The sequence below is a fragment of the Podarcis gaigeae genome (genome assembly GCF_964106915.1).
Source record: "Podarcis gaigeae genome assembly, chromosome: 2".
Lineage (NCBI taxonomy): Eukaryota > Metazoa > Chordata > Lepidosauria > Squamata > Lacertidae > Podarcis > Podarcis gaigeae.
The window spans coordinates 33,583,898-33,611,119 of NC_139679.1; the positions used below are offsets into that span (position 1 = coordinate 33,583,898).

The 27,222-nt window shown below is 45.2% G+C and overlaps 1 protein-coding gene and 1 long non-coding RNA gene across 4 annotated transcripts in view; one reads left to right on the forward strand and one right to left on the reverse strand.

The window, feature by feature from the left end:
* Positions 1-27,222, forward strand: part of TOB1 (transducer of ERBB2, 1) — a 122,218-nt gene that overhangs the window by 25,908 nt on the left and 69,088 nt on the right. The window contains exon 1 of one of the 3 annotated variants that reach the window (XM_083728064.1): positions 22,846-23,115. The exons of the other annotated variants lie outside the window; for them this stretch is intronic. The gene's annotated coding sequence lies outside the window, so the exon portion shown is untranslated. Of the gene's footprint in view, positions 1-22,845; positions 23,116-27,222 lie in introns of those variants that run through there. 3 annotated transcript variants of the gene reach the window in all.
* Positions 9,036-10,731, reverse strand: LOC310839450. Its single transcript, XR_014561526.1, has 3 exons — positions 10,391-10,731; positions 9,485-9,654; positions 9,036-9,196 (listed from the first exon to the last, which is right to left on the reverse strand). It is a non-coding gene; the product is annotated as an uncharacterized lncRNA (long non-coding RNA).

Genomic DNA, 27,222 nt, shown 5'->3' on the forward strand with positions numbered 1-27,222 from the left:
GCTTCGCGAGCTCACGAAAAACAGGGAAATGACTACCGAAGAGAGGATAGCGAGTTTGCAAAACGCAGTGACGCAGTTGACTGCAGAAATTGCGGCTTCCAGAAAGAAAGAACAGGAAGCAGCTGCTGCCTGCCAGGATCTGCGAACCAGGTTAGAAGTGCTAAGTACACAGAGGCTCCCAGCCACCAGACCAGAAGGGATTGGGCTGGGAAACAGAGGAGGGAGCCTGGTATCTCACTTCAATGGGGACCTGCAGGAGTATCCTAACTTCCGAGCAGATGTGATTTATACATTGCAGCTGCTTGACAAAGACTTTAAAAATGAGGGAGAGAAAGTGGGATTTATTATTTCGCATTTGCGGGGGGAGGCAAAATCGTGGCTGCGCAATCTATGGAGAGACAAGGATCCAGCCCTCCAAAATGCGGCTGCCTTCATTAAAGTGATGGATGCGTGTTTTTTATCTGAGATTGATGTGGATATCGCTAGGAGGGAGATTCACGGACTAAGACAAGGTAAAGCCACTGTGAGGCAATATCATGCACGTTTTTTCGGATTGGTGAATGTACTAGCCTGGGAGAAAGAATCGCCTGCCGTCAGAGACCTGTTCTGGGAGGGGTTGAGCGGAGCTGTGAAAGATGAGATCGCAAGGGGGGGAAGACCCCAAACCACCAAGGAAGTGGTGGAACGGGCACTCTCCATTGGGGTTCGGTTGGAAGGACGCCCTTGGGGCAGGGAGGAAGGGCATTTGGGACGCACGCCAGCGAAAGGACTGCCTCCCTTCCCCAAGGAGGCGGCGCGCGCTCGATCCATGCCTCCGCTGGGAGGGGGAGAGGAGCCGATGGAGATAGGTGGTGCTAAGGCTCACTCCACAGTCGGAGCCCTAACTCCGGGAGCAGTCAAGATGAAGCCTCCTAGAGGAACCAGGAAGTGCTACATCTGCGACAGTGCTCAGCATATGGCAAAAGAGTGTCCCCAGCGGTTTCACAAGCATACTGCAGCCGCAGCGACAGTAACAGACGCAATTCAGCAGAGGGAGTCGCAGCAGGAAAACTCCACTGTCTGGCTGGAGATGGCATCTCTGGGGACCAGCCAGACAAGTCAGTGAAGCAATCCCCAGGGATCTTACAGCCCACCGACCCCCTCCCACCCAAACCAGTAGTGCAGCTCACCGCATCCCTTCAGCTCCCCAATGGGCTACTGGTGGAAATTCCCATCACCGTAGACTCGGGGAGCAATGCAGATTTTATAGACATGCAGTTCCTCCAGCAACATGGCATAGCCCTTCTGCCAGCGGCGGTACCTCTGAAAGTCGTCACAGTGGACGGCAGGGAGCTACTGGGAGGGCAAGTGCTACAGCAGACGCCGCCAATGGTGATGCGCATTGGAAACCACCGTGAGGTCATCAGCTTCAACGTCACCCGCCTGTCAGACACGCCCATAGTGTTGGGAATGAGTTGGCTGGATAGGCACAGCCCGGCATTAGCTTGGTACCAGCGGCAACTGACCTTCGGCTCCTCTTACTGCGCAGAACACTGCATCCTGGCGGACTTGGAAGATGAGGGGCACGAGGATGGACCACAGCTGAACTTGGGCATGTTGCAAGCGGTGCCTAACAAATACAAGGAGTTTTTGGAGGTCTTCTGCGAGAAAGAGGCGGATAAGCTGCCACCCCACAGACCCTACGACTGCAAGATCGACCTCCTGCCCGGGGCGACGCTCCCGACGGGGAAACTGTACTCCATGTCTGAGGATGAATTGCAAGAGCTCAGGGAGTTCATAGATCACAACCTGAAGCGGGGATTCATCCGGGAGTCCAAGGCGGCAGGAGGCAGTCCCGTGTTCTTTGTAAAGAAGCGGGACACGCCCCAAAAGAGGCTGGTCGTTGATTTCCGCTTCTTGAACCTCAAGACCAAGCCCTCAGCATTCCCTATGCCCAAGATCGATGACCTGCTGGCGACGGTGAGGAAGGGTCGCATCTTTACCAAGTTGGATCTGCGCGGAGCGTACAATCTCATTCGCGTACGGGAAGGCGACGAGTGGAAAACAACCATGTTTACGCCGCTGGGCACTTATGAATACAGAGTTATGCCTTTTGGATTAAAAAATGGTTCCCACTGCTTTCAAGCCTTCATGCATCATGTCTTGGCGGGTCTCCTCTACAAGAAGTGCGTCTGCTTCCTGGATGACATCCTAATCTTCTCGGAATCGCCGGAGGCTCACGAGAGAGATGTTAGGGAAGTTCTGCAGAGGCTGCGGGAGCACAGGCTGTACGCCAAGCTGGAGAAGTGCCAGTTCGACAAGACGGAGGTGGATTTCTTGGGCTACAAACTGTCCGACAAGGGACTGGCTATGGACGGTGCCAAGGTACGTGCAGTACTGGATTGGAAGAGCCCACGCAATAGGAAGGAAGTACAGAGGTTTGTCGGTTTTGCCAACTTTTATCGCAAGTTCATCAAGGGTTTCGCCATGCAGACAGCGGCCATCACCGACACCCTCAGTTCCAAGAAGAAGAGGTTCATCTGGACGGAGCAGGCAGAGCAGTCCTTTCAGAAGCTCAAGCAGCTCTTCGCTTCCGAAGAGAACCTACTGCACGTAAATCCCAGCAGGCCCATGAGAGTGGAGACGGACGCCTCAGACAGGGCCGTGGGAGCCGTTCTGTTGCAGCAAGACCACCAGGGGGACTGGAGGCCGTGCGCTTTCTACTCCAGAAAACTCAGCAAAGCGGAGCAGAACTACACCATTTGGGACAGGGAGTTGCTGGCCATACATGCAGCCTTCAAGGCGTGGCGGCACTTCCTCGTCGGAGCCAAGCACACGGTGCAGGTCCGCACAGACCATAAGAACTTGGAGTACTGGCGCACGGCGAGGTTCCTGAACCAGCGACACATCCGCTGGGCGGAGTTCTTTGCAGATTTCGACTTCAGAATTGAGTACATCCCAGGAAACAGCAACGTCTTGGCGGACGCGCTGTCCAGAAAACCGCAGTATCTGGAGGCAGAGGCACCGGCGGCGGCCAAGCACATTTTCACACCACAGGCGTGGGCATGCGCGTCAGCCACGGTGGACCTGGACGCGGTGCGCCGCGCGCTGCGAACAGACTCGTTCGCCCGAGCCAAGATGGAGGAGGTGTGCAGTGGCAAGGCGAGGGGCGACGAATTCCAAGTGCGAGACGGCCTGCTCCTACGCAAGGGAGTCCTCTACGTACCAGGAGACAGCCTCCGCGCGAAGGTCCTGCAACAGCTGCACGACGCGCCCAGCGCGGGGCACTTCGGCAAGGAGAAGACGGTGGACTTAGTAGCCAGAGACTTTTGGTGGCCTAAGATGCGGGGGGATGTCGCGGACTATGTCAATAGGTGCGACACCTGCCAAAGGGCTAAGCCTGTGCACCAGCCGCCGGCGGGCCTGTTGGAACCGCTACAGACACCGTTCGTACCGTGGGAGAGGGTAGCCCTGGACTTTGTCACAGATCTACCCAGCTCAAGGGGCAAGACGGCAGTGCTCGTGGTAGTGGACCTGTTCACCAAGATGGCCCACTTCATTCCGTGCGCGAAGGTGGCCACGGCCGAGCAGACCGCTAAGATGTTCATAGACCACGTGTTCAAGGTGCACGGCCTACCACGGTCTATTTTGTCCGACCGGGGGCGCCAGTTCATCTCCAACTTCTGGCAAAAGCTGATGGGATTCCTGAACGTCAAGGTCAGCCTGGCGTCGGCGAGACACCCGCAAACTAACGGGCAGGCGGAAAGGGTCAACGCCATCATGCAGCAGTACCTGAGATGCTACGCGAACCAGCAGCCATCGACCTGGGTGGACTATCTACCGTTGGCCGAGTTTGCCTACAACAACACGAAGCACGGGTCCACGGGGGTGACCCCATTTTTTGCCAACTACGGGAGGCATCCCAGAACCTTCCCGGGTCTGGACACAGTGCGGGAGGGGGAGCCACAGGGAGCAGAGGAAGTGGCAGCGGAGTTGCAGGAGATCCACGAGCAGCTCAGGAGGCAGTTAGAGTTGGCAAAACAGGCTTACAAAGTGCAGGCAGATCGACACAGGAGGGTTGGGGAGGACATCCAGGTGGGAGACTGGGTCTGGTTGGCAGCACAAGCAGTTCCAGCCAGATCGTTAGCCAAGAAGAAACTAGGGCACAAGCAGCTAGGGCCTTACCAAGTAGAGGCGCAGATCAACCCAGTGGCCTTCCGGTTGACACTCCCGGAGGGTTCCAGAATGCACCCGGTCTTTCATAGATCAGTGCTCACGCCCTACAGAGAGCCCCACAGGTTTCAAGCACCGGGGAAGGCGCCAGACCCGCTCAGAGAAGCGCCCAAAAAAGGGGGGTCGCCGAAAGGGGAGCCACTTAATGAAGCCACTGAGATTTTAGACTCAAGGTGGGGGGAGGACGGGATTGAATATCTTCTCGCCACGGAGGACACCCCGGCCAGCGCCAACAGGTGGGTGCCGGATTACGCAGTGGAAGAGCAGTTGCTCAAGGAAGAATTCCACACACTTTTCCCGCACAAGCCTATGCCGGCGGGCTTTTTCGAGGATTGTTTGTTCACACCCACACTCTCGGCCAGCACTTTCCGGGGTTTCTCGTCAGCTGAGGACTCGGCTCCGGGAGGCAGCTCTCCGGAGGGATCACTTTCAGGTTTTAGCACGGGGGGATCTTATTGGTGGGAGGACCAACCCGAGGTGGGCTGGCGCAGAGACATGCCGAAGGGGCCCTGGGAGGTGGACCCCCATCAAACAACAGGGGGAGGAGGGCTCTTGGGTGATTTGGGGTCGAGCGCAGATTTCGAGCACACCGCGCAGGAGATGGAAGCGGAGGAGGTCGTCGTCGACGAGCCCATGGGGGACTTCCCGGACTTATCTCGATGGTTGCAAGCCTCAGGGGACGAGCTGTATCCTGGACTCACCCCTACAACAATGGAGCACCCGGAACCCGCACCGGAAGAGGGGGAGGGGGGAAGGGGGGGCTTCGAGGGGGGGATGGATGTCAGGGGTTCAGAAGGAGAGACACAGGAGGGGGAGCAAATGGAGAGTGAGGAGGAGGAGTACGAGGGGGGCGCAGGCAGTGACAGTGGCCAGAGTTATTCCACAAGCCTCTCTAGCGAATCGGAGGACTCACAGAAGGGAGCGCCGGTGGCCAGAGCAAGGGAGATTCCAAGGGAGAAACCTCAAGAGGGAGGGGCCAGCGGGGAGTCTCTGAACAGCAGCTGGAGATCAGGGCCAGCGTCTCCACCAGAGCGCAGTGGGGAGGGGGAGTCCCAGGAGTCGGGACCAGTGTCCTCACCACCAGAGGGAGGAGAGGAGTCAGGTTTGGCAACACCCACATCAGGAAGCGGGGAAACGGTCAGAAGGAAAGTCACCGGCTGGGCGCGCGCGCCAAGTTCAAATGTACAGGAGCGCGGCACAGCGGGGAGCCCGGGAAGGGAGCCAGGTCCTAAAGCCCGCCGGAGGGAGGGGCAAGACTCAGGAGGCTCCGCGTCAGAGGAGTCCAGGAAGGAGGGAACCCCAGAGGGCAGAAGGACCCAACGCAGGAAAGAGCAGCGCAAGAGGTGGAGCCAGGCTAGAATCTTAAACTGGTGTGGGTGGAGCAGTGAGTCAGAGGGGACTTAGCCGGTCTAGCGTTAAGACGTGGGCCTGCGCGCCCAGAGCTTGGAAATGGAAACTAAACTTCAATAAAGACTTTTGTATATAATATCCACTGGGCGTTGGTCCTCTGTGAGCTGGGACCTAGCGGCAGTCCTGACAAGTATACATGCATCATACTATACTACCATGTCTGGCAATAAGTATAAATTAAGCTGAAAAGTCATGTAAGCAAATACTATTTCTTGCCCATTTATAAATCCAGTCAACGGCTTTGTTGTCTCACATACAACTGCAGGGCACTGCACAGCCCTAGCGATATGCCATGTGTTGCTCCCAAGGCTTCTTGGACCTTCTGCCATGCTTCTTCCAGGGTTGCTGATGTGGCCATGGTCTTTGTGGCACCTGTTCTGTCTGCCAGTTATTTCCAAGGACGTTTGTATGTGACTTAGATTTTTATATGGACATTTTTAAGAGCTATGGTTTATAACACTAAGATTTGTTTAGTTCATACGTGACCGCTGATGGAAACTGCTCTCTATTGTACGTGTGACTCCTTCTCACCAGTGTTGTTGTGAGTAACTGAAAACCTCGTTCATGAGATGAGTAAAACTAAATTCTTGGTTACATGTTTGGTACACAACTGGGGGGGGGGTATAATCTGAGCTTCAGTACTTAGGAACAGCATAGAAAATTGCTGGACAGTAAAATCCGCATGTGTCATATACTGCTAGCAAGTAGAAAATGTTGAATCCTCTCCAGATTTACCGGTAAATGGTTATTCTAAAAAGAAGGTTGCTTGTATAAGCTGCTGGAAAATGTTAATTGGCAAGGAAAAATTATGTTAAGTAAAGTACTCTGGGGGCTATTCAGAACCATAAAATAAGATAAGGGAAACAGTGAGTGTTGATGTACCCACATTCTTTAAAGGCCACTTAACCAGGCTTGTCAGTGACTTCCTATGTGCTAATTATAGCATGGAAATACATTCAGGCCGGCATATGACATATGCAATTACCTTGGGAATTTGGCAGAGATTTAACCTAGAAACAAATCTCCAAACAATTAATACAGGATACTTAGAATGGTGATGGATGGAACCCATGATCGATGGGAAAAGCAGATGGAACAACATAGGAGGAGGAGGAGGAGGAGGGAGAGATGAGAGAAGAGCCTAAAATCTTGTTGGAATGTGAAGAGAGTGTAGCTGACAGTAACATGAAAGAGCCAGGAAAACAGGCTGACGTGTACAACACTGATGATCTCTCTAGTACAGTATGTTCTAATCACACTGAAGGGAAAGGGAAGCCTGGTCACAATTTTAAACACGAAATCCTTTCTTCAGTTTCAAGGGCAGGGTTGGCTTCCCTTCCCTCCTCCCTCCTTTCAACTCCACCTCCCTTTTTTAAATCAACCGTGATGCTGTGGACTGATCGTATTAAATTTAGTGCCATATTTTTATGACCCAACTGTGCACTTTGCTGCTGGCTGTTGTTATAAATAGTAAAATTGCTCTTGCCTAATGGTGCAGAAGGCAACTTGGTCCTTCAGTGGGTTCTGAAAGCTCGGAGTAGTTCTCATTGCATCAACAACATCCTTATAGTTGGTTTTCAACATCTCGTTTGGCTTTTAGGTAACAGAGGAAGTGGTTCAGATTATTAATCCATCTAGCTCAGTATTGCCTACTCTGCTTGGCAGGTGGCCCTCCGAGGTCTCCCCTTCACCTGATCCTGAAAGGGCTTCCAGACTGTCACTATTGCACAAGTTGGATTAAATCTCAAACCAGTAAATCCAGTTTGTGCATTTGAAATGGATTTGGTGCTCTTGCAGAACAAACCCACTTCCCCCAAATATTTACTGTTATGGGACGCGGGTGGTGCTGTGGGTTAAACCACTGAGCCTAGGATTTGCCAGCCAGAAGGTCGGCGGTTCGAATCCCCGCGACGGGGTGAACTCCCGTTGTTCGGTCCCTGTTCCTGCCAACCTAGCAGTTCAAAAGCACATTAAAGTGCAAGTAGGTAAATAGGTACTGCTCCGGCGGGAAGGTAAACGGCGTTTCCGTGCGCTGCTCTGGTTGGCCAGAAGCGGCTTAGTCATGCTGGCCACATGACCCGGAAGCTGTACGCCGGCTCCCTCGGCCAATAAAGCAAGATGAGCGCCGCAACCCCAGAGTCGGCCACGACTGGAGCTAATGGTCAGGGGTCCCTTTACCTTTACCTTTAAAGTAACAGCAAAATGCATTGGGATAAAATGCTTGATGCAATGTTGTATTAATTATCCAGAAACCAGAACAGAATGAATGCTTAATAAACAGGTTGCCTGGAAATAACCTGAGATCCCCCTTTAACAGGAATTATTAGGGGCTGCACTTGACATATTCTGCAGACAAAGAGTGTAACCAACTAAGCCCTATTCAGAGTAGACCCATTTAAGTTAACGGGCCTAAGTTAATCATGTTCATTAACTCCAATCTGTCTACTCTGAGTAGGACTAGCATTGGCTACAACTCAAAGCATGTGCTCTACCACTGAGCTATAGCTACTTATGGAGAGTATTGCAGTGTTTCTTAGCTCATATAGGCTAACAGACCAATATAGGCAAGTGTTTGGACAGTGCAATAGAATATGTTCAGTTTGAAGAAGAAAGAAGTGCTGAGGCTTGCTGCATCTCTGGGTATATGCTCACAGTTATGTTCAATTTGTTGCTCAAATATTTTGAATACAGCAAAAGTCACCAATGATCTTCCAAAGGAAGCAGAAACTCGGACAATGCTGATGCCCTTGAAACTTTTAACCACTCTGGGATGTGAGGAACACATTACAATATAAAAGGAGCATAAGTCCACAAAAACAGAGCCGTATGAAACCTTGCACAGCTTCCTTCACTTTAAAGTTTTAACTTGTTGAATGTTCTTTTTGAGTGTTCAAAGCACTTCACAGACATCCTCAGTAGTACTTAAAAGAAGTACTTATGGTAAGTCAATATGGTTATCTCCCCCATATTGCAGAAGCTGGGGGAACAGTGGCTTGTCTGAGGCCACCTGCTGGTGAGAGAAGCAGATTAAAGTCTGTGGGGAGGAAGCAGATTAACGTCAGTGTTTGTGACGACTTTCCTGCGCTCTCAGAGGTTGATTGGTGGTTTTCCTGTTGGAATGTGACATTTAATGCTGTTTTAAACGATACTTTTAAGACTGGTTTTTATTGTACAACACTTGGAGTATGTAGATAGAATTCTTTTTTATAAATACGGTAATAATACTAATAACTATATTATTATTGATGCTGCCCTACTTGGGCTGTAGCTCTCCCTGCTCCTAGTCCTCTATGTATTATTATTATTATTATTATTATTATTATTATTATTATTATTATTATTTACTTACCTATAAGACACATAACATTTTGTTAAGTGCTGTAGAGTCACAAAACTAAGACAGTCCCGGCCTGTAGGCACACAGTCTAATAGATGCTCTTGTTACATATCACAAAAATGGCTTTGGAACATCCTAACATAAAATCATCCAAGGTTGATTTGTATCATGTGTAAGCTCAACAATGTGAACTGAGTTGTGACTGTGTGGGCAGTTAAGTTATTCGGCAACATTGGCCTAGGGCAGGGGTCTGCAACCCGCGGCTCCGGAGCCGCATGTGGCTCTTTTATACCTTTGCCGCGGCTCTGGGGTGGATACTAGTGAGGGGAGGAGGCGCATTGTGCGCCCCGACACTCCCCACTGTGGTGGGCGCTGTACTGGCTGTGACGTCGCATGGGGGCGGTGCGTGCATTAGTCACGCACCGTCCCGACGTCACCTCCCCGCCCGTTGCGGCTCCCAGGTTTTTTTTCTTCGGAAACGGGTCCAAGTGGCTCTTTTTGTCTTAAAGGTTGCAGACCCCTGGCCTAGGGTGTTCCAGAGATGACGTTCGTACCTGGCATCGTTGCTTCACTTAGTAAAGTCGAACGCCAGTTCAGGTGCATTTCTAGAATTAGGAAGACTTTGTCTGTGATTGCATTGGATACTCACGACTTCCAGAAAGCTTCCCTTCTCCCCATCCTGGAGAGTGGAGATCCTGTAAAGAAAAAAAGGAAGTGGATCTCTGCAGACCTCTGCTAGCCTTTTATTTTTTTCTGCGTTCACTACATGTCATTCTCACATGATTTTAAGACAGATTTCTAGTGATGTGAGAATGTTCAGTTTCTTTCAACATGTCAGACTGCTAGCAGGCTTCATATTAGCTTCCTAGGGCTCAGTTTCCCTGTTTCAGGGAATCTTGTTCTAAGGCAAGATTCTTCAGTTGTGCCCTTGCTTTGCTGTAGCTATCAGAACTAGCCTTATTTTGCATGTTGCTTTATAGAGAGGCATATGATGTTCATGTCAGGGCTTGCTATAAAGTCAGCTGTGGCTTCTTGGATTACATAGGATGATATATAAAGTCCACAAACGTATTCCCTCATCGTTACCATCTCCAACAGCTGCACTAGGTCTCACTGAGGAGCATGCATGACACAACACACAGATCAAGATGGCAAAACAGATTATGGAAACATTTGTTATTTTCAACTACGTAGAGAGTAATGAGACTGAACAGCTTTGCAAAGAGCTCCAGCTATTAATTACAAGTGTTCCAACAGGAATACTGCCCTGGGTATAGGTTAGCCTTTTGATTTTGGACTTTTTTTTAGAATGTTTATTCTTTAAATTTAAGGGGTAGCATTGAATAATGGAGAGTAATTAATGGGTATCTCAATCTATGTGAATCTTTAATGAAGAAAAGATAGTATTAAATTGAAAATACAAATTATTACCTGAAAAGGAATCTAATACACTCTGCCTGAATTTTAAAAATGCACATCTGGGGTTGTGGGGAAACTGTTCTCTGTAAGACCAGCATCAAATATCTGCAAAGCTGGAAATCTGCAAGCTCCCATATACCAAAAGTGGGGCCCCTGCAGACCCCAAATATTTTTTTAAGCATGGAAACTATGGTGAAGAGAGGGGTCTGGCCCCATCTGGGTATTTGGTGGTCTCAGCCCCACATAGTTTGAATAGCTGGCAGGCTGCTTTCAAGACTGGGTGGTTTCTCTGAGTCTCCTGGTGGTAGGACTTGCAGAGCCAAGGCAACAACTGCAACAGCTCCTGGCTTAATTCACCCTGGGAACTGCTGTGGAGATCAGGAGAACCTGAACCCTAAGCCTATCCTTCATGCTAGAATCTTATTGCTCGTGATAATGGCCATTGTGACATGCAGGGCAGATTTCAAGCTTAGGTAGATACTCCTACAACCCAGCAACTCCAAGGGCAGCCTCTCTGCTCATTTTCCCATGGGAGCAATATTATGCAGGAGCCTCAGGTCAGGCTGTGTGTGTGTGTGCGCACACACGCACGTGCATGTGTGTATGAAAAAGAAAGAGAGAGATTGAGACAGAGTAAGATTTGAAGGAGCACTGCAAGAACTGCAAAAGCTTGGCAGCACTGCCAGTCCTAGCCCTCTGTAATTAATGCTTGTTTATTTAATTTGCCATATTTGGTAACCACACTTTCAGTTATTGAGGCAACTCAAAAGGCAGTCATGCTTGCATGTTGTGAAAGTCCTCTCAGGTATTCAACATGAAGGCTGACACTAGGCATTACTATCCTGATGCCTTGAAAGACACTTGGTTATTTTGATGGATTTTGGAAACCTGGTATATGCACAGCGGTTCTTACTGCCCATTCTATGTGTGGGTAGTGTTCAAGTGTGGCTCTAAGGCAAGGGTGGGCAGACTTCAGGACTGCGGGATCCACTTTGTTCTTTACTAGAACCATGAGATCCACCAGATGGTAACTGGTGCAAAGACATACATTTACAAATAGAGAATCCTCAGCCTAAGAATGTTGTTTTGAGTACTGGAACACATGATTTTCCCTCCCCCAACCCCACTTTCTTTGGGCAATATAACGTAAAAGGGGATTTTTGCTGCTATTGTTGGTGAGCAATTGGGAATCCAAAATCCTTGCCGGTATACTTAAAATCAGCCAGAGATCTCCCTTCAGATCCCAGTCTACCTTCTGCCCTCCCCTGTTTTAAGCCACTGCTGCTCAATTTATCTGATGTGGTGGACCAGTATTCCCACCCCTAATGTGTCAGGGACCAATACCATATTTGATCCCTAAAGTGTCTCACCTGATCTGGGCTGTGTGGCGATGGCTTGTAGACCAGCACAGTTCCGTGGACCACCACTTTTAGTAGCACTGTTCTAAGCCACAGAACATTCCTGATGATATGATACCAGTCTACTAAAATTACCACTTATTTTTCCTGGAGAATAAACTGAAAAGGGAGAGCTCTATTGGCTGAAATCCATTTAAAATTAGTGGTGATGTTAAGCAGTGAAAGTCAATTCAGTACAGTTGTTCCATTTGTTTCAGTGATACTTTATCCATGAATAAATGTGAAGCTGTTGTCTTTAACAGAACAGACTTATTCCTGTTTGCTTGGAAGTCCCATTTTTGTCAAAAAGAGCTTACTTTCCCTAGTATGTGTTTAGTTAGGACTGAAGCCCAAGTGTTAATGTTCACAACCAGCATCTCCATGTTATTCATCTACCTGTTGCTGGCAGTACCACTTTATCCTTTAGGTAAGGCTCAGATGTTCAAATGACAAATAACCCTCTCTGCACTTACAATGACCACACACTGAGAGGGGCTGTTGTAATTGTTAGAGCCCTGCTGTTGAGAGAAATTCGCCTCTGATCAGCAGCTTCAAACTTTCCCTTCCTCAGTGCTGCCCACTCTACTACTGAGTGGTACAGCCAACAGCCTTTCCTGTCAATAGGAAGGAAGGGAAGACACCGACCTACCAAAATGAAACATAACTTATTTTCTGCAATAAGCCTGTTAATGTTAAAATAGGCATATGTACAGGGGAGAAGGAATTTATCTTTGCTTGTATGTTGATTATGCGGGCAGTCAGTTGGGGTTATAGCTAGATCTTGGAGACAGGGGCAGGTGGGCTGAGACACAATGCCTGTACATGGCATTGGGATGTTGGGATAGGGGAATCTGGGATAGGGGATAGGTGTCTGGGTGGGTGTATTTGTACCCCAGAGTAATCGGGTATTATTATTTTTTTAGGCGTATATATTTAGGAGTTCTGGTTCTGGCAATTTACATTAGCAGAGTTGTGGCAGGTCTGGGGGAAAAATATTCTTCACACCTTTTAAAAAAGTTTAGGAATATATTACCTGCTGATATATTTATTCTCAACGAATGTGTAGTGTGTGATAAACGGGAGGATTTGCATACTGAACCATTAAAAGGTCTGCTTCATTACGGAGAGACAAATACAGTGGTACCTCGGGTTAAGTACTTAATTTGTTCCGGAGGTCCGTACTTAACCTGAAACTGTTCTTAACCTGAAGCACCACTTTAGCTAATGGGGCCTCCTGCTAATGGGGCCTCCGCGCCACCAGAGCACAATTTCTGTTCTCATCCTGAAGCAAAGTTCTTAACCTGAAGCACTATTTCTGGGTTAGCGGAGTCTGTAACCTGAAGTGTATGTAACCTGAAGCGTATGTAACCCGAGGTACCACTGTATTTTAAACCTAGAATTTTCAGGAAAAAAATATACATCTCGAAATCTTTGTAAGGCTGCTTGCAGGCAGACATTGCATGAGTTGCTAACATCTTGCCTGTGCCTTTAGGGAGAAAGCCAAAAATAGTAATAATAATATAAAAGTTCTAACAAAAAAAATCAGTGCTACCATCTTCTGAAAAACCTATTTCTGGTTAATTCTCTTGGGGGTATGAGTTACATAACATTTGGAGAAAATAAGACCACACTCCCTGTCCGTCATTCTGCAGCCTTCTTGAGAGAAGGTTGGGGGAAGGGAGAAGATCAAAACAACAGTCACTGCCACGCCTCTGCAACTTAAAAAGGTTTATTTTGGGTTGAGACATCTGGTTGTTCTAGTTTAAGGCAGCATTTGAGCTTTTGGTTGCAACAAATAGCACAGATGGCTATGCTGATATGCCTACCGTATAACTGTATATGGTCCTGTACCTTGCACCCCAAATATATAATTACTGCATGCTGCCTTGTAGACCTGGTTGCTTTTTATGAGTCTCAACAAAAGTGGATATTGTGAGCCCTTCTCGTTGCCAAGGGACTTGTACTTCAAGGTACCCTTGCTATATTTGAACATATTTTTAAATACATGCCAATTTCATATAGATACCTATTTGAACATCTGGAGAGCTTATATTGACATATGCTTAATTTTATATGAAAATACTGGTGGCTGTTGTATTTGCAAAGTGAACTGACAGCATGAATTATTGTTATATGTTTTTCTTTATGCCGTTTTAAAAAAAAATTATCCTTTTTCCATATACACATAAACTTTTTATGCTTCTCTGATTACTCCTGTCAGAATGAAAGCCCATGGCCTCTGCATTTTATGTATTGGATAGAACATCAAGAAATATGAGAAATTCTACCTTCTGACAAAGGCAAAGGGATGTTCTAACCTTACATACCAAACCAGCAGGTCCTACTTTGGCTTGAGAAGCTGTTTCCCCCCTGCCATGCCTCCTGTCACTTACCTTGATGTCATATGATATCAGGTATTTAACAGGTGAAGCTGTGACTGCAAAGGAACCCCCAGAAACCTTTCAGTGCCCTCCTGATTGCACCTTTCAAAGTGTAGCTTGCATTTGGTGCTCAATGCAAGCCACACAGCTGGAGTAGATCCATTCAGGAGCTCCGAAATGGATCCAATGTCTGTTGAAAGCACGAGGAGCTCTGTAATAGATAGTGCAACTTGTATTCACCACCAAATGTAAGGCTCTTGATTGTTCCTTTTCAGAACTGTTTCAGTTAGTGCTGGATGCAGGGCTTTTTTTCAGCAGAACTCAGTTCCAGCACCTCTCAGGTGCGAGCCATTGCCATTATAAGAGAGCAAGGAGGCGTTCATGGTGAGTTCTGGGACCTCTTTTTCTAGAAAAATAGCATTGGCTGGATGCAAGCCTCACTGCTTTCTGCAGTTCTAATTACAGGTAGGTAGCCATGTTAGTTTGCCGTAGTCGAAATAAAATTATAGAATTCCTTCCAGTAGCACCTTAGAGACCAACTAAGTTTGTTATTGGTATGAGCTTTCGTGTGCATGCACACTTCTTCAGATACACTGAAAGGAATTTTGCTTTCTGCAGTGGTGGTGGGGGTGTCAGCTGGGATCTAGAGGCCTGGCAACAATTGAATCTGGCCTGCTAGTTAGAAGGGATTTCCCACTCCTGTTCTAACATCCATCTTTGTTTTTATTTCCTTGTTCTGCTTGAGCTAGGTGATGTGCAGAATTCTGCTGTATCTCAACAGGAATTCTGTTCCACAGAAAAGGGCAACCATACGGAAAGCCCTGCTCCAAGTTGCTGTGAAATGGGTTTCTGAAATCTTTGGAACTTTCAGGAGAAGCTCTCCTGCAGACCACAGTGACCCACTGGGTACATAAGATATAAGGCAGTCTCTCAATTCACCATGTCCTTAGCCATATAGGGCCTTATAGGTTAGTGCCAACATCTTGAACTTGACCCGGTAGTAGATTAACAGTCAGTGCAAGTCCCACAAGTAAGGTGTTGGCCCCCACAAGCATGTGCCTTCCATCTCTCTATAAATTCTTGCTCCTGTCTGAGTACCAAAATGAAGTCTTCATTTCCTGGTATTAAGAACCCCCAATCTCATTTGTTTCTCTGATTATTAGAACAATTATGTCAGTGATGTCACAAGCCCTATCCAGAGCAGCAGCCTCGACTTTGACTCCCATGCATATGAGGAAGATCCACCAGACCACAACCATCAGAAGCAGTGGTACTAGAAACTATTTCAGGCCACAGCCTCCTGACCTGGCCTGAGCCTCAGGGGTTCTTTGGCCATGGACTCCTGAGTTGGGACATCCAGAGTCTGTGTCCTTGGAGCCTTGACTCCCTGAGAAACTAGCCCACTCCCCTCTGTACCATGAACCCATGCCCATGGTGACTTAGCAATGTACATAGGAAGAAATGTCAGAAAGCAGTAGTAGAGCTGTTTCCAGATCAGCAGTCTGCCCCTTTAAAGCTACCATTTCTCAAGAACATGGTCGAGCCCAGAAGGAGTGATCTGGCCCTGAAAACACAAAACCCCACAATCCATTATTAGACTTCATTAGAGCAAGTGGCTTGCTTGGAGTTTTCCTTGCTGATTCCTCTCATGGTGCCCTGTGGGTGCCTTGCCAAGATCAGTATAGGTCAAGCATTCTCCGATTGCGTAACCATCAGTCCTGGAGCACTCATTGAACAACATGAATATGTTCCTGCCACCCACTCCCTTGCCTCACCCTTCCCCTCCAGGGTTTGGGTGACCTGTGCTTAAGATTTTTCTCCACCCTCAAAATCACTTGAAGATTTATCCATCTTCTGCATCATGTAGGAGTTTTAGACAGACCAATTAATAATTAAAAGAACTTGATGTGCTCAGTTATTTGGATGCCCGTGAAGAAGGATGTTATATTACCCAGTGGACTGAGTTTGTGCTATCATGGACTGAGTGAGCTATCCTCTCTAGTCTCACAGATTTAGTCCTTAGGGGTGTTTCTTCAGAGTACATGCTTGTAGCTGAATGTTATTAAATCAAAGCACAAAAATAGCAGGACAATTCCCGTGACAATCTTAAGAGCCAGCAGAATGAAAGGAGCAGGCTAAGTTTAAAAACAGCTTGGTAAATATATTCTCTGGCACTGAAAGAACAAGCTGCCATGTTTTGCCTATGACAGTCAGTGCTTACTCCAGGTTTTGGTGGGCCTTTGGGCAAAGCATTTTCAGTGTGGTCCTCCTCTCCCTCAGTGAATCTACCTCCTAGCTGCTATGGTTGCTATCCTCTGCCTTATCTTGTTTCATGCGTATCACCCACTTGTTTGCCACTCAAAGCCAATGAACAAGTAGGCAGTGACAGCTCTTCCTTCTGCTTCTCACTACTGTTGTTGCTTGCTTGCTTTCTTGCACATTCCTGTAAAGTCAAGAGTGAGGAACAGGTGATCAAGGAGGTTGCACCAGTGAAGAGAGAAGCAGATGGGGTTGCACCAGTGAAGAGAGATGGGAGCCCTCAGCAGATGCCCAACCATGCCAACTGTTGATGCCAGCCTTGATCACAGTCCTCTGGACCACTTTTTGCAATAGGCTTGTTTTTTTTGGGGGGGGGGGGCTGGGCAACTTTGCCATGACCCACTAGTGTCCACTTCTAACTGTGTGTAGCTGTCTTTGTGCCAATGGCAGTTTTCCTCCTGGACAAATGGCAGCTGCAGGGGCCTCAGAGCTTGACCAGGGCCATGGAAGCAGTAAAGGTTAAAGTTTCTTTCATCCACCCACCCTGCAGTCATGATGTCAAGCATGCAAAATGCAATCCATACAATTAGTTTCCTGACATGCCTATTTGCCCCTCTGTCTGAGTAGGTGTTAAGTGTGTTTAGCCACAGTCATCTCTTTATTTCCTAGTCTCTTCCCCTTTTTGTGTGGATTTCCCCTGACATGCACGATTATTATCCTTCATTATTATTGTTGCTATCAATAATAGTAGTAATAGTGAGCAATGCACAATTATTTTCCATTTCTTGCATCTACTATCCATAACTTCCCCGCCTGCCTGCAAGGTTGCACTATTGTGGAGATTTCTGGGGGGGATGCAATGTGCCCTCACAGATAGCCCATACATCGCAATTCTAGAATTGCTGTATTGAATGTGATTATACAAGTATTATAGGTAGCTACTGGCTACGTGCCATAACTGGAGCTGTGCAATTACAAACCCACACCACCCATGCCTGCACCATTTTATGAATTTGCTGATTTTAGTTTCAGATTTTTTTGGGGGGGGGGAATTGTGTTGCCTGTGGGCTCCCATGCCATATGGCCAGCTGTCTTTGCCTGAGAGGTTTGGTAACATCAAACCTTTTCCCTTGCTGCAAAATTATCACTCTCCGTCACCAACGCTAGATTCCCTGTCCCTTCCTCATCAACATCAAGATATACTGTTGTTGATGAAAAGCCATTTGAGAGAGTAAAGAAGCCTGTGTGTTCCCAAAAAAGGAGATCCAGGCTAAGTAATATATCAGGAAGAATTTAACTATGACAACACTTCAGAGCTATCTCTAATCACTGAACGTTCAGGGATGGGTGACTTGCCACTTTTAGAATGTTGTAGACAACAAGACAGGAGGTGCCTGTAAAGAACTGAGAATGAATCTATGACAGATGTGAGCAAAGATAATTATAATGCAAAAACATGTGTTAGGGCAATGGCTGTACTTAGGCTATTACTACTGGTATTGCTATTAAGATTTCCTTTGGCATGAACTGTGGAAGCTTACTTTCAATGTAAATAGATCGTGGACTGTTATACTGTCACCTAGGACTATAGCTTAGAAATTTGTAATAGTGTACTCTGGTTAGTACAGTATTGGCCATTTTTAACTCACTCATTCAGTCCCAAGCCCAAAAATGGCACCCAAAATTAACTACAATCACATAAACCAAATGAATAATAATGAAATTTGTCTGTTTTCTGTTGCCAAAACAATGGAGCTATTTGTGGTCACCCTCCTCAACAGAAATGTGAGGGGAGAACTGGGATGCTGTCCTTCCTTTCCCATGACATGCCATTAGCCAAACCTCTGCTAGTTAGCAAGTGCTGGGTGGGTGCCCAGTGTTCTGTTTTGCTTTTTCATTGTTAGCACTACTTATAATTTGTGCATAACACCCTCAAGCCTTCATGCCTGTTTTCTATTCTAAGCCAGCAGCAGACTGTTCATTTTCCCTGTCCTATTCCTGCGCTATGTTGTAAACATGCAGATCTAGTCTAGTGTTTGCACAAGAAAACATTAGGCTTTTCTTCTTGTGTCTAGTTCAGAAAACATCATAGACTTCCTGGTCCTATGCTAATCCTTCTTTTGGGGTCCCTTTCACCCTCTGTTCATCTTCACTAGCTCTCGTCCTCTCTTCAGGCTGAGACTGAGCCAGCCACAATCCTAGGATATAACAAAATGACCATATTGAGAAGTAATGTATAAAAGGCTCCCCTTGCACATACAAAATGATCTAGCTCCAGCTGCTATGGTTTTTCCAGGACACCTGTGAATATATCACCATTGAGCTTTAATATATGAAAGCTGAGACCCAGGGTTTTTTAAAAATGACGTTGTACTCAAGCCAACACAGTGCATATGAGTATCAACTTTTCAGTGTGGTAACAGGTTTCCAAATCAGGCTGAGGCACAGGTCAGCTTGACTTGGAATTTTAGTAGCACCCTCTTAAAAGACCTTGATTTGGAGGAACGAGGCATTGTAAAGTATACCAGTCAAGGGAATGAGCTCCCTCTTTCTTCCCCTGCTCCAGAAGATGGATGCTTTTATGGACTTTCTCACATAAAAACAAGCTCTCCCCAATTCATGGAACACCACCAGCACACCAGAGTGGACTCTAGGGTAGCCTTCTCCTTGACATGTTAACCTTATACATCCAAGTAGTACAGGTGAGGGGGAAATTGAATTCAGTTTGCACTTAAAGCCTAATTTCTCAAAATCACACTTTCCAAAACAATATGCGAACTGAAACATAGCCATCCTTTTTAAAATTTGCACTTACAGTGGTACCTTGGGTTACATACGCTTCAGGTTACACACTCCGCTAACCCAGAAATAGTGCTTCAGGTTAAGAACTTTGCCTCAGAATAAGAACAGAAATTAGGCTTCAGTGGTGCGGCAGCAGCAGGAGGCCCCATTAACTAAAGTGGTGCTTCAGGTTAAGAACAGTTTCAGGTTAAGTACGGACCTCTGGAATGAATTAAGTACTTAACCTGAGGTACCACTGTATCTGAATTTGTAATGCAGTTCTGCAACCAATCAGTGTTTACAAAAATGCGTATATTAGTTTGCATTAAAAAGAACTTATTTGTGAAAATAATGCAATATATTAGGCAAAATTGCTTGCAAAAAAGTGTGCTTTAGTTGTTTTTTTTTTAAAAAAACCATACAAACATGTGTCCTTTTTGCGAAATCCACACACACACAAAATGCTGATGAATTTTCATGAGGATTTTTTTTTAAAAAAGAAAACTTTCAAATTGCTGCAGAAATGTAGAGAACTGAATTTAGCATTCAAAAATGAGAAGCTGAGAGACCCAAATTGACAGATTCTTCCATCTTTACCAATGAGATTTGTTGTGATTGATTCATTTGTTGATTGATTGATTGATTAATAATGTTTGCCTGATGACATGTATAGATGTATTGCTTGATGGCTAAGGTCTTGTGCAAACATACAACAGACATGCGGCTTCGACAAAAAGGTGATTTATCATGAGCTCCGGCCCCTAATTCTCCTGTGTGCTGTCCATTACCCCATCAGGTTCTGCCCCTTTGCTTGTTTGGGCTCTTTCCCCCAGGTTCCGCTCAGGTACCAGAATGTTCACTTTCATGAATTTGCAACCGCAATGAATATTGATTATTTGGAAATTTGAATCATCCTGTGTGCAAATGCGCTTATGCTCTTTGTTCTAGGAAGAATTTTACCATATATTGATGATATGAAGCATGCATTGCCACATCTGATTTGGTGTCAACATCAAGTGCTCAAACACCCCTCCCCCCATATTAAATGTGTGGTACTTACTGTAACGGGACGCGGGTGGCGCTGTGGGTATAACCTCAGCACCTAGGACTTGCCGATCGTATGGTCGGCGGTTCGAATCCCCGCGGCGGGGTGAGCTCCCGTCGTTCGGTCCCAGCTCCTGCCCACCTAGCAGTTCGAAAGCACTCAAGTGCAAGTAGATAAATAGGTACCACTTTATAGCGGGAAGGTAAACGGTGTTTCCGTGTGCTGCGCTGGTGCAGGCTCGCCAGAGCAGCTTCGTCACGCTGGCCACGTGACCCGGAAGTGTCTCCGGACAGCGCTGGCCCCTGGCCTCTTAAGCGAGATGGGCGCACAACCCTAGAGTCGGACACGACTGGCCCGTACGGGCAGGGGTACCTTTACCTTACCTTACTTACTGTAACAACTTCACAGTGAGTACTGGCATCCTTTCTCTCTCTCTAAAAAGAGCAATGGTCAACATGATCCGAAGTCACACCATACATTTAAATCACTATGATACCACTTTAAACAGTCATGGCTTCCCCTAAAGAATTCTGGGAGCTGTAGTTTGTTAAGGGTGTTGAGAGTTGTTAGGAGACACCATATTCCCCTCAGAGAGTTACAATTCCAAGGATGGTTTAACAGCCAATCCCTCTTCCCAGAAAACTCAGAAAGGGGAACAGATATCCCCTAACAATTCTCAGCACCCTTAACAAACTATACTTCCCATGATGCCTTGGGGAAAGCCATGATTGTTTAAAATGGTATCATTGTGCTGTAAATTTATGGTGTGAATTGGGTCATAATCACATGGGCAAAAATTCTCAACTTCACCTTACAGTGTTTCAGTCATTTGTGCAGATGCAAGTTGTATGCACATAAAATGATGGCAGCTCTGTGCCCCGTGTCCACTTTGATCCCTTCATGTTTGGGGCAATTCATTTTCTTTTTGTTTGTATTTTAGACATTTGCATAACTCTGCAAATTCATTTGCTGAGCCAATGTGAATGATGCCAGATCTTGAGGAGTAAAACAATAACAATAACCATGTCCACATAGTCTATATGGACAGCCCATTTTTCTCACACTAATGTTTAATGTGTACTTTTTTTTTGGGGGGGGAAGATATTTGAAAGAAGCAAATAAATATTATTTGCACTGTATATAGCACAAACACTTCCCAGAATAAAAACACAGTAACAAGTTATGCAGACATAGCCCTGGCCACTGTAAATCTGCCTCTTCTTCTGGTGTTAACTTGGTTCCAATGGGGGGATAGGTAGTGCAATTTAGACAAGGCAGATGATCAGTAACAAGAGAGAGCATGTTATGTTCCAGACAGTTATTGGCCCATGTTAATCTATACTAAACCCTTTTTAAACAAGTTGCAATCAGGATGATATTGCTCTGTTTTAATTCATTTTGTAGATCTCTAAATACAATGTCAAGCCTCACATTTTCTTCAAACTAATAATAAATAAGGGAAAACTATATAGGATGAAATCCTTGTTTCCGTGACATTCATAGGTGTATTGCCACTGATTTTACGGAAATCATTATACTAGCACAAACTGAAGGATCTGTGTGTCTAGCTCTGTTTAAATCAATACCAAATATTAAGCTGATTATTAGAACCATTCCCCCCCCCCTTCGTTTTGAGAAATATTCAAATAGGTCATAATTTTAGCCTTTTGCTAGCAATTTCTGCAGTTTAATGCTAAATCCTTGTAGCTTTAGCCTTTACTCTACCCAGTCAGGCAGCAAAATAGGGAAATCCCAGCAATTTGAACTTCTGATGATCCCTGAGATTTGAGGATTTTGTTCCCCACTCAAGCTAGATGTTGATAATGCTTTGGATTCAGCTCTGCCAATCATATCCTTTATATCTAGGGAGTATGACAAAAACAACGCATTAAAATTTACTTTCCTAGGAGGAAACGAGAGTGAAAGAAAGAAGGATCAATTTGCCAGTTTTGCCTTGCTGAGTATATAGGTCAAGTAGTTAAAACTTTCCTATTTACAGAGCTGTTTGTTATGCTGGGTAATCAAATAAGACCCTGCTATGTACTAAGTCCAAGGGACACACGGGGCACCTAGCCTGACCTATACTTGAAGAATGGTGTGTACTTTGGGATGCTACTGAAAAGCTAGAAGGTTTCAAAGAATTGAAAAAAGAGTTTTCAGATTCTTAGGAAATGAACATGGAAGCAGGGTATGCAGCTGCCATTCATGGCATCTGGCACCTCTAGGGTTACTGAGACTCGCACCACTCCTTTGACCTTTGGCAAAACAAGTATTACTGCTACTGACAAAGAGGAATCTATGCTTGTGCTGTTATTGGTTATTTGCGTTTGAGCTTTCTCCTATCAAGGCCAAACATATTGACAGCATATTCCCAACTCATTGGAGCCGAAAGGGCAGTTGTTGCTTGCTTTTACAGAATCATAAGCTAAATTAGTTATCATTTTCTCTTTGGGCTGTTGGCATGGATATTTTAAAACTTCCTGTGGGGAAGAAACTGCTAGATCAGCTGCTTGCGTGTGAGTAGCCCAGCCAATCAGCCTGCATAAGCTGCAGGTGGATATGGGGGTGATGAGAGGCTGCAAACTTTCAGCCTCTTCCTGACAGCTTATAAAGGGAAGGTGGTAGAGTACAGAGAAAGAAAATGGATTTGGGGGAGAAAATTAGCCAGGCTTCAGATGTGCACTAAAATGCAGTTGAATTTTCACGAGGATTTCTTTTTTAAATTGATGTAAAAATTTTAAGAATTGACGTTAAGACTGGAAAAAATAAGAAACCAAAACTAACAGATTCCTCCATCCATTGCAGGCAGTGGTAGATGTGTTGTCTACCTCTTTCCCCCTGATGAACATGGTTCTCTGGTCCAATGGGAAGGAGGTAAGAGAATGCATGCAGCCTGTGCTTCTGAAGGAAGCTCTGAGAGTTGTGGACTCTGGAAACTGTGACCACTTCCATTAGAAATCTTGCAGCCCTTTCCTTAAAAAATAGAATAAAAATCTGGCACACATATCAGTGGAAACAACACTTACTAATTTGAGGCACAAATCTACTTGAGAAGACAGTTTCATTACCATACTAGTAGGCCTTCTGGTATTATTCGTTTATTTTTAAACTGTACAGTATACCACACTTTACCATTGTTTCCAGGGCAGCGTGCAACAACAAATAAAATAGCATGAAAGAATTGTAGTTGCAGGAGGTAGACTTCAAAAGGCTGCAACCATATGTAAATTTACCTAGGAGTAAGCCCCACTGAACTCACTGGATTTGCTTGTGAGTAAGCATGCATGGTAAAATACTTTGAAATATCTAGAATTTAGTCTCCATCTAAAGGATAATGATGTGGGTTGGTTGCTGAGGTGAGCATCCTTAGGGAGGAAGTAATACAGGTGGGATATTACAGCCCCTAAAGCCCTTTCACTGGTCACTTCACCTCCAGTAATGGGAGCACCTGAAGGAGGGTTTCAACGCTGTTGAATCAACGGACGACTGCAGACATGCATCTAAAGGTACTGTTTTCCCCACAACTTTGGGAGTGAATTACTCACATCATGTAATGTTCCATGCTAAGCAACAAGTATAAGATAACAAGCCACCCCAAAGTGGCCCCACAAATCCTTTGACAACCATTGCAGGTTTGGAAAATCATACAGAAAGCTGAAAGGGATTGTAGGCTTATTTTTAGTCACATCAAGTCTTTATCTTTAAACAAAAACAAAAACCTTGTGTTTATGTGAGAGCACCGATGAAAAGTGTGGGAGAGCGCAAACACACACAGACAGTTCTTGGCTAAATAATGAAAAATACACTGCTAAATAATGAAAAATATGCTCACTGGGACATAATGGAACATAAAAAGAAATGCTGAGTGTCAAAGATCAAGCTTCTACTGCAGGTCATCAAAAGTTCAACAGAGTGGATCATATTTCACGTTCCTTGCAGCTGTTCAGACCTAGTTGCAATCAATTGGAATATAGTCTGTTTTTATTCTGGGATTATCCCATAAAAAATTGCAATCTTTAGTCACTTAATCCACCAGAGAGAGATGTTGATTTATAGTGGAATGAAATCTTCAAGTTAAAACAACAATTGAGGTTGAACTGCTGTGCAATGTTCCTTCCAGCACTCAGAGCTGTTCCTTCCAGCTTCAGTCCATTCACTTCAGTTTGCAGTGCTGACCTATTGCAGATTTATGATTGGAAGACAACGATGAAACTTAATGTGTTGCACACCTCCCAGATCACCTGGTTTCCGCATTGCTACTGAAGCAGATGGGCTAGTTCTTGGCTCCCCAAGTGTATGGTTTGGTGGCGGATTAAAGACCACTGTGGACTGGGAGCAGGACAAGACTGACCAGGCATTTGAGAGATTGAGTCCCTTTTCATGAGTAAACTGTTCATATTACATAGTGCAGAATAAATCCTCCTTGGTGAATAACATTTTTTGACTCACAGCTTAACACAGTTTAAATTAGCAAGGGGCAGCCTTGTTGTCTGGACAGACTAGGTTACCAACTTAATTTGAGCACATGCACACATATCTGGTTACTGGGAATTTATCTAGCTAAGTTTTACTTAAGAGCAGACCTATTAAATGAATGAGCATGACCAATGTCCATTAATTTCAATTAGTATATCCTGAGTAAAACTTAGTTGAATGTAATCTTCAAGATTGTAATCTTTAATCATATTTGGATAATAGCTATTTTAGGGTTTCAAATGGATGTCTCTGTGACTGGAGGTCTATTCAAACAATAATATGCATGTGGTGAATGAAAGCCCTTTCTGTCATGCTAGCTCACCAAATCTCCATAACTGAATAGCAATGCCTATGGCATTGAACACAATTCTTACGTAGGCCTATAGGGAAGCAAGTGGTCCCTAAGGTCACCTGGTCCTAATGCAACTATAGCATTAAAAGCCAGAACCAGCATTTTGAACAGAGACCAGAAGCACAAAGGAAGCCAAAGGAGCTGACATAAAGATAGGTGTTATATGCCTTAAGCTGTAATTGCTGTATTTTGCATTAGTGGAAGCTTCCTGACTGGCTTCTAAGGCATCCCACCTGGACATCCAGGGGGAGTGATGAATCAAGAAGTACTCCCAAGCCATATATCTGCAACCCCAATCTAGAACATGTTGAATCGCCTTATTTAGATCGTATCTATGCTTGACTAGTAGTACTTGCATCTGGATTCAGTTTGTTTGTTAATCCCCACCTGAACTACTGGAGCTAATGCAATTTAATTTCACAGGGTCATATAGTTTCTGTCAGAATATTCTTCAGATTTTGTTAAAATCCTATGGCTTCTGATGGAGGAAAATTCTACTTTTGAAGCTTACTTACTTGGAAGTAAGAGAGTCCTGAGTTGTGAATCTGATACCAGTGTCCCCCAGCTGATGTCACTATTTCCCTCACAGAGTCATTGCATAACAGTAGAGTGATTGAGGCTATCTAATGATCAAATTCTCCATGCCATTTCTTTTTATCAAGGAAAGAATATGGTTAGACGTCTGCAGGTCTTATCCCTTACTTTTATATTAGCTGCTAACAGTGATCTCCCCATAATATGCAGAAAAGTAAAATATGCTTAACATCTAATCAGTGCATTTCTGAGTGGTACACACACACACACACACACACACACACACACACACACACACCTTGATACAGGACACATTATAACTTTCTGAAAAGGATGACACATGTCACAGTTATTAGAAACTTTATTATGACCGGTTTTGAATGCTATCCTGCCAACTGAGCTGGAATTCTAGGGCTATGTTTGCACACCACATTAAACAATAGTTAAACTTGTCATGGGCACCACAAAATACCCATTAAACAGAGGAAAAAATAGCAGTGCTCAGACCCTTCCCCTCAAAAAACCCAGGCAAAACATTACCCCCAACCTCACTCCACAGACAAAAAGAGCCTGCAGACACACCCATACCAAAGTGGGGGGGGGCAATAAAACCTTTATTTTTTAAACAAAAATATTGATTGGGGCAGTGAGCCTTAGGGATGTACCTGATGGTGAAATGGTACCCAAGGACATCAAGTTGGAGACTCCAGGTTTAATGTGGCCTGAAGTTGAACTTAAATCCAGCCAGACTGATCACAGACATAAGTCTGAGGTATACAGTTTAACTCTTGCAATAATTACAGGACACTACTGGCCACCTTTTTTACAGTGGCTTTGAAACTCTCTGTAGAGGTGATTCTGTCTTACTATTGTTCACCAGAGTTAGAGTATGCCTCTGGGGAAGGAGGCAAACAGTGTACTGTATTGTGACCACCCCCTTGGTTGCAAGACATTGTGTTGTTAACATCAGAATGTATGAACAGCTACATTACTACAAGTAGACATCTCTGCAATACCATAAAAGATTATTTGTTCTCACTTTTGCAATGAACTAAGTGTCTAAAAAGCAACCAAGATTACACATCCTTACTTGCAAAAAAGGAGAGAGACATTTGATGATTGCTGAAAGACAGTTATAATTCTGAAGTCGAATAGCTTTAGGAACAAAACACCTCAGCACTTTTTCTGCAAAGGTCACTTAAATCTATGGGGAAATTAATACTGTATTATGTTCCAAGGATGCTATGAAGTGATTTTGTCATCTAGTCTTCTTCTTTTTTTTTAAGTGAAAAAATCTAAATTGTCTTCCAGAAGCAAGTTCTCTGGAGACAAGGCTGATTCTAATTTTAGTCACTGTGTAAACTAATGTTCTGTCGTTCAGTTATTTAAGTTCCAACATAAATTTACCTCCCAGTTGCTCCTTTCTACTGAGCTTTTATCCTAAGGGGCTTACATTTACAGATAAAAAATGAAAGTTTGTAACTGGAAATACACATTTAAAAAATCCTCATTATTTGATCCTTGTACTATAAATCAGGAAATATCCATCTCCCTTGGGCCCATTAGAGGCTTGTTTAATATTAAAGGCATGTGTGGCAAATGGCTTATCCCTAGTTGGT